Source organism: Eubalaena glacialis, chromosome 3, assembly GCF_028564815.1.
Source record: "Eubalaena glacialis isolate mEubGla1 chromosome 3, mEubGla1.1.hap2.+ XY, whole genome shotgun sequence".
NCBI lineage: Eukaryota > Metazoa > Chordata > Mammalia > Artiodactyla > Balaenidae > Eubalaena > Eubalaena glacialis.
The window spans coordinates 12,063,498-12,078,220 of NC_083718.1; positions in this window are offsets into that span (position 1 = coordinate 12,063,498).

Genomic DNA, 14,723 nt, shown 5'->3' on the forward strand with positions numbered 1-14,723 from the left:
ATCACACATACATTCTGGATTCTTAAGCTGTTTGTTTTATTTTATTTTATTTTATTTTAAAATTTATTTATTTATTTTAGGCTGCGTTGGGTCTTCGTTGCTGTGCGCGGACTTTCTCTAGTTGCAGGTAGTGGGAGCTACTCTTCGTTGCGGTGCGCGCGCTTCTCATTGCGGTGGCTTCTTTTGTTGCGGAGCACGGGCTCCAGGCGTGCCAGCTCAGTAGTTGTGGCTCATGGGCTCTAGAGCACAGGCTCAGTAGTTGTGGCTCACGGGCTTAGCTGCTCCGAGGCATGTGGGATCTTCCCAGATCAGGCTCGAACCCGCGTCCCCTACACTGGCAGGCAGATTCTTAACCACTGTGCCACCGGGGAGGTCCCTTAAGCTGTTTTTTTAGATTCCAAAGCATTTTAAGAGAAGTTAGTTCAGACAACAAATATTTGTTCAATCTACCATATGTACAGCATAGTTCTTCCACCCAGTATCTGGATAACTGGTTTTCTTTCTTTATTCACCTGATTTTTTTTTTTTTTCACTTTCGCTATTATAGGTAATTCAATTGAAAATATACACGATTATTTAACACCATCCTTCTGATATCATAATAAATATTCTTTTCATTTAATTCTGACAACACTAGGCTATAGATTATTATTCCCATGTTCTTGGTGGAAGAAAAACAAAGAAACAGAGGCTCAGAGTGGTTTGTCAAATTCCCCAAGATCACAAACCAAGTTAAAAGACCAGGATTCCAACACAAACTTTTCTGCAATGAATCTGTCTTCTTTTCACTGTGCCACTGAGTTTTAAATGAACCATCCTGTTTCTGTATTTAATCTCATTACATGCAAAGGTTTATGGCGAAACAAGAATCTCTTATGAAATTGAGGTCTAAATCATTATAAAACACATACCTTCACAGTACACCGGAGTAATTAAATAAACCAGAATGTATCATCGAAAATCAATCACCCACAAAATGACCAAGCTTATGGAATATAGACCATACGTTTAAAAAGACATTTGCTGTAAAAGTCAGAATTGCCACTAAAACTTTTTCCAGAAGCATCTTGGAGGCCCAGATGTCCAGAACCACTGATCCCAGAAACCACCTGAGCAACATGTGTGGTCACCAGTGGACTCCAAACAGCAATCATTCCCTGGAACTTAAGGAAAATGTCAGCAGTGCTACTTCTTTTATTGCTCAGCTTGCTCTGCCCTGACTGGCTTATGAGAGAGAAGCTCCTACAGCCACTGGTAAGGAAGTACATGACTACGGGTCTATCCTGAGCCTTCTTGTGCCTTCTTGGCGTGTGTTGGCACAAAAGTCCAGCTGGATAGGATCAAATCATCTTCATTCTAACTGTCTTGGTAACAATGTCAGTCAGTGAGTCCTTTGTATCTCTGAGTCTGCTTTTCCCCTGAAAGTGGAAAGTAATAAGAATGTCTTTCTCTGAATGCCGGGTGTAAGATAACATGAATACAATATAAATAAACCTACTAACCAAATTCTAAAGTCCTGTACAGATTTAAAGGGTAAGGGATCAACATCCTTTTGTATTTTTATTTCTCATATGTTACCAGTAGTGTCCAACAAGCAATAGACAATATAATGTAGTTTAATTCAACATTCGTTTGCCAACATATGGGAAAAAATGCAGTCTGTGAACGTTTCATTTTTCCTGAATTTGCCTATATGCAAACATTTTTGCTCATTATTGCTTTAGGAATTTGAGGATTTTTAATAAAAATAACTTTACTCAAAGTGTTATTTCACGCAAAAGTTGAAATATATATATGTAAAATCATATTTTAAAAGACAGGGTATTTGATTTCTTTTTTGATATTTCTAATGTAGGTCTCTAAATTAGGGGTTAATTGAACTTAATAAATTCAATGAAACTTGAAATTCTGAAAATTGACAATTTATTGAGTATACGATTTTCCAGGAACATCTCTTATTCCTCTAGCTATTTTGATGATTATCATAAGTTTGATTTGCCTTCCTGTCCCTGGAACCTCAAGTTGATTTTTAGCAAGTTAAATCAGTATTCAAATGATCATTGTCAGCTCAAAAAAAAGAAAAAAATGCTGAAATAGCTGATGGTCTTCTCTGATTTAAATAATGAAGAAAAGTAATTTCCCTGCCGCCTCCCTTTTTTTTGCGACTCTTATCACGATATGAATGTTAGGCAGGAAGTTAGCCATGAGCAACGAGAGGCTACGACACTCAAAATGCCAGCAGTCATACATTTTAAAATTAGCTATATACTACAAAAAAACTGAAATCAACTTAATCATTTTACACAGAACTATTTAAAGAGGTATCTCCCACACTGTTGATTCTGAAATGTAGTTTTTTTTGCTCTTTTATAGTAACGTGGGCAGGTCCTTTAAAATATATCCATTCCAATCATTACAATGAGAGAAAAAATAAGTAAAAATTTCTCTGTAGAGTGATTATACTCTACATTTATGTAGGTTATATACTTAGTATTTAAGAGATCCAGCATAATTAACATAAAAACTATTATAAAAATAACAATAATAAATGTTTTAAATGCTTCTAGATAAACCACCAATGATGAGTTTGTAATGGGAACAAAAAAATGCCTCAGTTTTTATAGGAAAGAATAAGCCATTAAACTCTTATTTCTAATGTAGTTGGATATTTCTCTCATCATAAGTTGAAAAAGTCTTTAATGAAGAAACTGTAATGTAAAAGACAGGAGCTTAACCGGAGAAATATAAGAAATAAAATTATTGCAAAGAAAAAATACCAAACTAAACTGACAGTTTGGAAAATGCATATATGCTTTCAGAAGTTAAATCAATAGTGTAAAAGATGTAAACTCTTATCTCAAAGTAATTTTTAAGTTTACTTCCAATTAAATAAGATCTTAACAGAATCTCATTATTATAAACATAACATAATAATTAAAAATATGTTTGGAGAAACAAATGGTTGTGAACAAACCAATCAATTTGAAAATGAGACTAGTTAGCAGGAACTTTCATCAACAGACATTAAAATGTATAAATGGTGGAAAAAATAAAATATCCAGAAACATAGTGTAGTAGTTGTGAAAATGGCATTTATAATAAAATTCTTATTTTAAATGATTAAGAGGAAGATGGTTCATACAGGCTGGAGCATTTGATTTTCTCTTTGGAAAAGGAGATTCAATAATTAAATTTATATCTTAAAGCAAAAGCAAAGAATAAATTAAATTCTAGTGGCTTAGGGAGTTAACACTATCAACAAAAAATAATACAGTGACTAGCCAGAGAGATCCCTAGTGTTAAAAGATTATTCCCCAGGACAGAGCAGTCCAATAGAAAGATAATTTAAGCCACACATGCAAGCGTGTATGTAATTTAAAATTTTCCTGTAGCCATATTTTTTTAAAAAGGAGAAATAAATTTTAACATATTTTAATTAAACCAGTGTATTGAAAATATTATCATTTCAAATGTAATCAGTAAGAAACATTGTTAATAAAGGAATATTTTATATTACTTTTTGGTACCAAGTTTTGGAAATCGGGTATATATTTTACACTTACACCCATCTCAGTTTGGACCAGCCACATTTCTAGAGGTCAAAATCACACGTTGCCAATGGATACACTTTTGACAGTGCAGCCCCAAGGTGTGACACTTTCCTACTTCTTATTTTGCCTGAGCAGCTTCACCTCTAAAGTGATGTTTTCTAGGTGAGAGACTATCCTGCCATCTTGATTCAACTTTGTTATCTGCACGTTGAAAGTTTTTCTTTATACATTTTCAAGGTCTCTCCTGATGTTCGTACACTGGGGTTAAAATCTGAACTAATTGTTTAGCAAGACTCCAATTGCTCCCCTTCCGCCATCACCAACCTCCCCACGCTTCCTCCCTTATCCCAAGGTTGACAGCAGCCTCTGCTTTTCAATTTCTGCTTAACTTGGGGGCTCTGACAATTTCTCTTGCTTTCTTACTTGCTAGCTCTGCTTAAAAGGATAGTTGAAGAGTTATTTAATTTGTCAGTTTTAAGTGTTTACTAGGGAGCTTTTTTTTTTCAAATTGCTGAGTGTGCTGTATTCATGGAAGTCCACAGCACATCTTCTTCACTATTTGTCTCCATACTTTTTCAGTCTTCCACCCAGTCACCAGAGTGAACTCTTAAATTATAAACCTTTTGAATGCAAGGATTCTTCAATATATGCAAATCAATCAACGTGATACATCATATTAACAAATTGAAGGAGAAAAACCATATGATCATCTCAATAGATGCAGAGAAAGCTTTCGACAAAATTCAACACCCATTTATGATAAAAGTCCTGCAGAAAGTAGGCATAGAGGGAACTTTCCTCAACATAATAAAGGCCGTATATGACAAACCCACAGCCAACATTGTCCTCAATGGTGAAAAACTGAAACCATTTCCACTAAGATCAGGAACAAGACAAGGTTGCCCACTCTCACCACTATTATTCAACATAGTTTTGGAAGTGTTAGCCACAGCAATCAGAGACGAAAAAGAAATAAAAGGAATCCAAATCGGAAAAGAAGAAGTAAAGCTGTCACTGTTTGCAGATGACATGATACTATACATAGAGAATCCAAAAGATGCTACCAGAAAACTACTAGAGCTAATCAATGAATTTGGTAAAGTAGCAGGATACAAAATTAATGCACAGAAATCTCTTGCATTCCTGTATACTAATGATGAAAAATCTGAAAGTGAAATTAAGAAAACACTCCCGTTTACCATTGCAACAAAAAGAATAAAATACCTAGGAATAAACCTACCTAAGGAGACAAAAGACCTGTATGCAGAAAATTATAGGACACTGATGAAAGAAATTAAAGATGATACAAATAGATGGAGAGCTATACCATGTTCTTGGATTGGAAGAATCAACATTGTGAAAATGACTCTGCTACCCAAAGCAATCTACAGATTCAATGCAATCCCTATCAAACTACCACTGGCATTTTTCACAGAACTAGAACAAAAAATTTCACAATTTGTATGGAAACACAAAAGACCCCGAATAGCCAAAGCAATCTTGAGAACGAAAAATGGAGCTGGAGGAATCAGGCTCCCTGACTTCAGACTATATTACAAAGCTACAGTAATCAAGACAGTTTGGTACTGGCACAAAAACAGAAATATAGATCAATGGAACAGGATAGAAAGCCCAGAGATAAGCCCACGCACATATGGTCACCTTATCTTTGATAAAGGAGGCAAGCATATACAGTGGAGAAAAGACAGCCTCTTCAATAAGTGGTGCTGGGAAAATTGGACAGGTACATGTAAAAGTATGAAATCAGAACACTCCCTAACACCATACACAAAAATAAACTCAAAATGGATTAAAGACCTAAGTGTAAGGCCAGACACTATCAAACTCTTAGAGGAAAACATAGGCAGAACACTGTATGACATAAGTCACAGCAAGATCCTTTTTGACCCAGGTCCTAGAGAAATGGAAATAAAAACACAAATAAACAAATGGGACCTAATGAAACTTAAAAGCTTTTGCACAGCAAAGGAAACCATAAACAAGACCAAAAGACAACCCTCAGAATGGGAGAAAATATTTGCAAATGAAGCAACGGACAAAGGATTAATCTCCAAGATTTACAAGCAGCTCATGCAGCTCAATAACAAAAAAACAAACAACCCAATCCAAAAATGGGCAGAAGACCTAAATAGACATTTCTCCAAAGAAGAGATACAGATTGCCAACAGACACATGAAAGAATGCTCAACATCATTAATCATTAGAGAAATGCAAATCAAAACTACAATGAGGTATCATCTCACACCGGTCAGAATGGCCATCATCAAAAAATCTAGAAACAATAAATGCTGGAGAGGGTGTGGAGAAAAGGGAACACTCTTGCACTGTTGGTGGGAATGTAAATTGATACAGCCACTATGGAGAACAGTATGGAGGTTCCTTAAAAAACTAAAAATAGAACTACCATATGACCCAGCAATCCCACTACTGGGCATATACCCTGAGAAAACCATAATTCAGAAAGAGTCATGTACCAAAATATTCATTGCAGCTCTGTTTACAATAGCCAGGACATGGAAGCAACCTAGGTGTCCATCATCGGATGAATGGATAAAGAAGATGTGGCACATATATACAATGGAATATTACTCAGCCATAAAAAGAAATGAAATGGAGGTGTTTGTAATGAGGTGGATGGAGTTAGAGTCTGTCATACAGAGTGAAGTAAGTCAGAAAGAGAAAAACAAATACAGTATGCTAACACATATATATGGAATCTAAGGGAAAAAAAAAAAAAAAAAAGAGGTCATGAAGAACCTAGTGGCAAGATGGGAATAAAGACACAGACCTACTAGAGAATGGACTTGAGGATATGGGGAGGGGGAGGGGTGAGATGTGACAGGGTGAGAGAGTGTCATGGACATATATACACTACCAAATGTAAAATAGATAACTAGTGGGAAGCAGCCGCATAGCACAGGGAGATCAGCTCGGTGCTTTGTGACCACCTAGAGTGGTGGGATAGGGAGGGTGGGAGGGAGGGAGATGCAAGAGGGAAGAGATATGGCAACATATGTATATGTGTAACTGATTCACTTTGTTGTAAAGCAGAAGCTAGCACACCATTGTAAAGCAATTATACTTCAATAAAGATGTTTAAAAAATAAATAAATAAATAAATAAATAAATAAATTATAAACCTTTTAAAATGAAAATGTTACACATCTCTCTACAGAATAGGGTTATAATTACCCTTTATTTGGCATGTAATTCTGTTCTTAATCCAGTCCTTGACTATTTCTTTGTCTTCCTCTTCAAAAGCATTTATTTCACACGGAACTATAATCTACCTGTATAAGCGTGCTTTCAGTGCAAAAGCGACGTGCTTTTTCAGGACTACAGACTTTTTCTTATGCAGCATTCTCCATTCAGCCTGCGACATTCTCCCATCCTCTGCCCTTGATTGCCTTCTAAAAAATAATAACAGTATTTCTCATTCATGGGTCAGATGAAAAATTATCATATTTGAATTTATTCTTCATCGTCCCATTAGCAAAAGGAACCATTACCTTTTACACCCCAATTGCAACAAGGTAAAAATGCTAAAAAACATTTTTGATATTTTACTGAACCTAATTTTTTATATATCTAATGGATTATAGATTCCAGAAGGCAGAATACATACATATTCATATTCTTTTTTATAAACCTTTAATATGTGCAGTTAGTGACAAGCCTGAAATCAAAGTTTCCAGTACATAGCACATTGTATAAGCCCAATAACTGATTGGTTCAGTGAATGAATAATGTGAAAGGTGGTTTTAAATTTAAAGATTCTTTTAAAAAAGTTCCCATTTGTAATTATTTGAACCTCATGCAGTCTTTTTTTTTTTTTTTTTTTTTTTTTTTGGTTAGTATTTCCTGAGGGGGGAATAACTTATAGTGCTGTTAATTTTGTACTGTTGTTGTGCTGGTGTATTTTTAAACTGTGTGCTGACTGCAATAAATTATATCAGCTGAGAAAGAATATATAGTCAACATATAACATTAGGTTAGTTTCAGGTGTACTGCATAGTGATTTGACATTTGCATATATAATGAAATGATTACTTCCATAAGCTCCCATACAAAGTTTTGTTTTGTTTTTGGCTGCATCAGGTCTTTTGTTGTGGCATGCGGGATCTTCATCGTGGCACGTGGGATCTCTCTGTTGCGGCGTGTGGGCTCTTCGTTGCAGCACACGGGCTTCTCTCTAGTTGTGGCGTGAGCTCCAGGGCGTATGGGCTCTGTAGTTTGTGGCATGCAGGCTCTCTAGTTGAGGTGCACTGGCTCAGTAGTTGTGGTGCGTGGGCATAGTTGCTCCGCAGCATATGGGATCCTAGTTCCCCGACCAGGGATCGAACCTGCTTCCCATGCATTGGAAGGCAGATTCTTTACCACTGGACAACAGGGAAGTCCCCATACAATGTTACTGAAATATTATTGACCATTTTTCTTATGCTGTATATTACATCCCCATGGCTTATTTATTTTATAACTAGACGTTTGTACCTCTTAAACCGCTTTAGCTATTACACCTTCCCTACCCTCCTTCCTTCTGGCAACTGCCCCCTTCAGGCTGTGTTCACGCAGCCAACCCCAGTCCTCTCCCTGGGATCTGACCTCCGAAGCCAGAGCCTCAGCTCCCAGCCCCCTCCCATCCTGGCGGATGAGCAGACAAGCCTCTCGGGCTGGTGAGTGCTGGTCGGCACCGATCCTCTGTGCGGGAATCTCTCTACTTTGCCCTCCGCACCCCTGTGGCTGCGCTCTCCTCCGTGGCTCCGAAGCTTCCCCCCACCCTGACACCCACAGTCTCCACCCGTGAAGGGGCTTCCTAGTGTGTGGAAACCTTTCCTCCTTCACAGCTCCCTCCCATTGGTGCATGTCCCATCCCTATTCTTTTATCTCTGTTTTTTCTTTTTTCTTTTGCCCCACCCAGGTACTTGGGGAGTTTCTTGCCTTTTGGGAGGTCTGAGGTCTTCTGCCAGTGTTCAGCAGGTGTTCTGTAGGAGTTGTTCCACATGTAGATGTATTTCTGATGTATTTGTGGGGAGGAAGGTGATCTCCACGTCTTACTCTTCTGCTGTCTTGAAGCTCCCCCCTCTCCAGCATTTATTCATTTTAGATTTTTTGATGATGGCCATTCTGACTGGTGTGAGGTGGTACCTCATTGTAGTCTTGATTTGCGTTTCTCTAATAATTAGTGATGTTGAGCATCTTTTCATGTGCTTTTTGGCCATCTGTATGTCTTCTTTGGAGAAATGTCTATTTAGATCTTCCACCCATTTTTTGATTGGGTTATTTGTTTTTTGGGCATTGAGCTGCATGACCTGTTTGTATATTTTGGAGATTAATCCCTTGTCGGTTGCTTCCTTTACAAATATTTTCTCCCATTCTGAGGGCTGTCTTTTTGTTTTGTATGTGGTTTCCTTTGCTGTGCAAAAGCTTTTAAGTTTCTTTAGATCCCACTTGTTTATTTTTGTTTTTATTTTAATTACTCTAGGAGGTGGATCAAAAAAGATCTTGCTGTGATTTATATCAAGGACTGTTCTGCCTATGTTTTCCTCTAAGAGCTTTATAGTGTCCGGCCTTACATTTAGATCTTTAATCCATTTTGAGTTTATTTTTGTGTATGGTGTTAGGGAGTGTTCTAATTTCATTCTTTTACATTTAGTTGTCCAGTTTTCCCAGCATCACTTATTGAAGACACTTTCTTTTCTCCACTGTATATTCTTGCCTCCTTTGTCATAGATTAGGTGGCCATAGATTTGTGAGTTTATCTCAACTCTCCCTACTTGGAAATCCACGAGTGGGTGCCAGGGCCCACCCTGCTGTCCCGGGCACATGCAGGTAGCTCTTAATACTAGGAAATCCACTGTGCCCATTTTTTAAATTGAGTTTTGTTTTGTTTTAATGTTGAGTTGTATGTGTCCTTTGTATACTTTTGGGGGTTCTGTTGGTTTTCTTTAATTATTTGCATATTTTGGATATTAAACCCTTTTAGACTATAGTTAACCCTCGAATGACGCAAGGTTTAAGGACACTGACCCTCTGTGAAGTAAAATATCTGTGTATAACTTTACAGTTGGCCCTCTGTGTCCCTGGTTCCACATCCTCTGATTCAACCAATGCCCGATTGTGCAGTACTGTAGTACAAACTTAGTGAAAAAAGTCCATGTGGACCCATAGAGTTTAAACTCATGTTTTTCAATGGTCAACTGTATATCATTTGCAGATATCTTCTCCCATTCATTAGGTTGCCTTTCTGTCTTGTTTATAGTTTCCTTCACTCTGCAAAAGCTTTTTAGTTTGATGTAGTCCCATTTTTTTTCCCTTTCCAGAAGAGACATATCCAAAAAAAATATTGCTAAGACTGATGTCAAAGACTGTATTGCCTATGTCTTCTTCTAGAATTTTTATGGTTTCAGGCCTTACATTTAAGTCTTTAATCCATTTTGAGTTTATTTTTGTATATGATGTGAAAAAGTAGTCCAGTGATTCTTTTGCAGGTAGTTGTCCAGTTTCCCCAACACCATCTATTGAAGGGGCTGTCTTGTCCCCATTGTATATTCTTGCCTTCTTTGTCATAGATAAATTGACCGTATAAGTGTGAGCTCATTTCTGAGCTCTCTGTTCTGTTCCATTGATCTATGTGTCTGATTTTGTGGGAGTATCATACTGTTTTGATTACTTTAGCTTTGTAGTATAGTTTAAAATCTGGGCGTGTGATACCTCCAGCTTTGTTTTTCTTTCTCAAGATTGTTTTGGTTTCTGCATTCTTTAAATTATGGTAAATTTGAAATCATCACAGCTAAAAGTTAACACTATATGAGTGATAGCCCTCATTTTTCTTCTCAATTTGAACATGATCATTCAATCCTTTCAATATTATTCACTGGTCATTATATCAGCAACGTATGGCTGTTTCCACTGCTACATCTCAGTATCATTTATCTGAGACACTTCATCTTTTAATATTTAATAAAAATTGATGATTTAAACATTCATTTTAAATATAAACTTATATGTCCTTCTCTTAAACAGCCACCCATACTACCCAACCTAAAAGGGAAGAAGATGGGAAATGAAATAATTTTCCCAAGAAATTTATTCCCTTGTGTTTCATACAAGAAAGCTAATATATTTAATTTTTTAAATAAAGTATTTTTGGTGGAAAACCACAGTTACTGGAACAATTGTGTTATTTTTTTTTTAATTTTTATTTATTTATTTATTTATTTTTGGCTGCATTGGCTCTTCGTTGCTGCACGCGGGCTTTCTCTAGTTGCAGTGAGTGGGGGCTACTCTTCGTTGTGGTGCACGGGCTTCTCATTACAGTGGCTTCTCTTGTTGCAGAGCACAGTCTCTAGGTGCGTGCGCTTCAGTAGTTGTGGCACGCGGACTTCAGTAGTTGTGGCTCATGGGCTTTAGAGCGCAGGCTCAGTAGTTGTGATGCACAGGTTTCATTGCTTCACAGCATGTGGGATCTTCCCAGCCCAGGGCTCAAACCCATGTCCCCTGCATTGGCAGGCAGATTCTTAACCACTGCACCACCACCAGGGAAGCCCATGGAACAGTTGTGTTATTATTAAGCACTACTTTCTAAATCTTTTAAAGTAAGTGGTCGCTATATGCTATTTCCTGTAGTGGACAGCCCTCCTCCACTTTGAGGCTACTAAGGTAAAAGACAGGCCGGCAGCATCAATATGTTAAAAAACATAATAACACTTATGTACTTTTTAAAATAAAATTTAGCCATGCCAAATAATTTTCTGGCTTTTCAGGCTCTGTAATATTTATATAATAATTATACACAGCTTCAATAAATATAAAAGCATATCTTTCTTTAAAAGAAAACTTCTAAACATTAAAACTAATGAAAAAATATTATATTAAATCTTTTAAATTCAGATTATAGTTGTAAAATGCGTGAGATAAATTAAAATACTTAAAAGGAGTTTTACTTATTAGGTATAAGGAAGTATTGAGTCTGTTAAATGTCTTGTTTCAATAATACTTATGAAAATTCTGCTATGATCTTCTTGAGTTAAGGAACTCTACACTCTAGTGTGTTAGATTGTCTTGTTTAATTTGGCCAGAAAAATTCTAATAAGTAATAAGATAATTAATAAAATACATCATTTTTATGTTCTCTGTCTCCACAAAACAACTTTACCAGGTAGTCTCTTATCTCCTACACTAAATTCACGGTTTAATAAATGCCTCTTTCTAACAAAAGTATTCTCATCAATTTGCATTATATGTAACTGTTATTTTCTTTTGAAATAGCAAAAATCTAAATCAGGTATACTAATCACAAATACATTCAGTTTCACCAGGAAATTAAAACATATGAAGCAAAATAATAGCAATAAGTGAATTGTAGAGTGATGCCCCACTAAAGGAATTCAAATATTGTTTTGTTATTTTTGTTGTTATTAATTAATATTGGACTGGTTAAAAAAAAGAGAGAAATAAGGGGAAAAAAACACACAAGTTTCTACTATTCAGCTTATCACATTACCATCTGTGATGTTTTCTCCTAGAAAGATTTTTACAAATTTTAATAGCTTATATTTAGTTTAAAATGATAAAATACTCACTTGCTGTTAACTTAGAAATTCTAAAATGTACTTTTTATTCAAAATTTAATTGAATTACTTAAAATTAATTTAGGTAAATATAGAGTGTCAAGGCCTTGATGATCATTCACTTTCCAGTTTACTGCTTGCTATTTTTTTGCATTTGATTCATTTCACTGTTATCAGTATTTATTAAATCACTTATTGATTTATCATATAAATATTCGCTAATATATGTCAGAGACTGTGTTAGGTGTTGAGCATACAAAGAATTTTTAATCTTGTCACTGCTCTTAAGTGTCTCAGTATGGTAAAAAAACAACAAAAATAAACAGAAAGGGTTGGGTAGAAGGGGCTTTTACTCTTTTACTTTTGTATCTGTAATGAGAGGGTTAGTGGAATTACACAAATAAAATTTGACCATAATTCATAAATTTTATTTTCTATGCTTTGCTTCCATCCTGTTTACTTTATATAATTTAACATTGGCTGTACTAACCATCTAATTTCATACAGAAAGCTGATGGAATCTTCTAAACTCTTAAAAATTAAATCATGCAATATCCTCTCAATCAAATATGATCATAATTAAATTTTATATGTTAAATTCATAGGAAAATAATATGCAGTAAAATAATAATGCATTAAGTATATAAAATAAAACCTCATAATTTGACTTCCAGATTCAATGTTAACATATAAAGAGCTTGGAAGTCATCACTTCTCTCCACAGAGTAAGAAAAAAATGGACCTAACTTAAAATCAGTGACTTTCATTGAATCTATTAGAGAACTGTGTTTGCAGAACAAACCTCAACCCTCATATCTGGAGAAACAAGTGCATCTAGAGAATAAAAGCCAAGATATTCTTATCTGGAACAGAAGCTGCTGGAATCAAACCGGTGGGAAGATCTAAATAGTAATTTTGATGAATTACTGGAAGCTGAGTTTGGTCCAGCACAATGTTAAGAATCTCCTGGGGGCATTCTTAGCTTGCCTTCCATTTTTGTAAATTTTACCTTTCGGAACCCCAACTGGTCCTCATAGTGAAGATCAAAAAGGATAACCACCCACGTCTGACAGAGAATGGGGAAGAGAAGTCATCGTGAAATATGCCCAGAGCTTTCTCCAGGTGAAAAGCTTTTACCAGAGCTTATCCCATCTGATGGAAGGGGATTCTGCTTATTCTAGACCCCAGTAGACTTCTTTTCTTGTGTAAGTGGTGGCAAGAAAGCTATACCGCTAAAGAAAAACACTTGTTCACAACCAGAGCCAGAGATCCACTAAAAGACTAACGTTTAATCAAAAGATTATAGGAGACTTCCCTGGTTGCGCAGTGGTTAAGAATCCACCTGCCACTGCAGGGGACACGAGTTCGAGCCCTGGTCTGTGACGATCCCACATGCTACAGAGCAACAAAGGCCGAGCGCCACAGCTACTGAAGCCCGCACGCCTAGATCCTGGGCTCTGCAACAAGAGAAGCCACGGCAATGAGAAGCCTGCGCACCGCAACGAAGACCCAACGCAGCCAAAAAAAAAAAAAAGATTGTAGAATACTTCCGCTCTTTCTCCCATACTTACCATCACACCAACAGGGCTCCAATATAATAACAGTGGATCAAACTGAAATAGCTGCAAGTTGCAGACTCTTTCTGAGAGGAAATACTAAGGGAACAAAGTGAAAAGGGGAGACAAAAACAAGGGAAATAGAGGAATTTGAAGCCTCTGGCGTCTACAGCTCCAGCAAACATTAAACAGCCCAACCGGCAGGTCGACATTGCCAGTTTTCACTAAGGCATATTCACCTCAGTGTCTATTACCCAATACAACATGTCTACATTTCAACAAAAAAATTACAAGGCGTGCCAAAGAGAGAAAAAAAAGAGATATTAGAATTTTCTGACTGGGAATTTAAAATAACGATAATTAATACGTTAAAGCTTCTAATGGAAAATGTAGACAGCCTGCAAAAACATATTAGTAATATAAGCAGAGAGAAAAATATTCTAATAAAGTATCAAGGGGAAATGCTTGAAAACAAAAACACCCTGACAGAAATGAGAAATGCCATCGATAAGTTTATTAGTAGATTGTACCCAGTTGAAAAAAAAAAATCAAAGAATCCATGTGTTTAAAGTTAGGTCAATAAAAATTTCCCAAACTAGAAATCAGAGGAAAAGAATGAAAACAGCAGCACAACAAAATATCCAAGAACTGTTGTTATGGGCTGAATTGTGTACCCCCAAACCACCAGTACCTCAGAAAGTGACTGTATTTGGAGACAGGAACTTTAAAGAGGTAATTAAATTACAATAAAATGAGAATCATTAGGGTGGGATTTGATACAATATGACTGGTGTCCTTATAAGGAAAGATTAGGACACAGATACAGTGAAAACCATGTGAAGACGTGGGAAAAGACTGCCACCTACTAGCCAAGGAGAGAAGCCTCGGAAGAAACCAATGCTGCAGTCACCTTGATTTCAGACTTTTAGCCTCCAGAATTATAAGAAACTACATTTCTATTCTTTAAGCCACCTAGTCTGTGGTACTTTATTATGGCAGCCCTATCAAACTAATACAGCTATGAA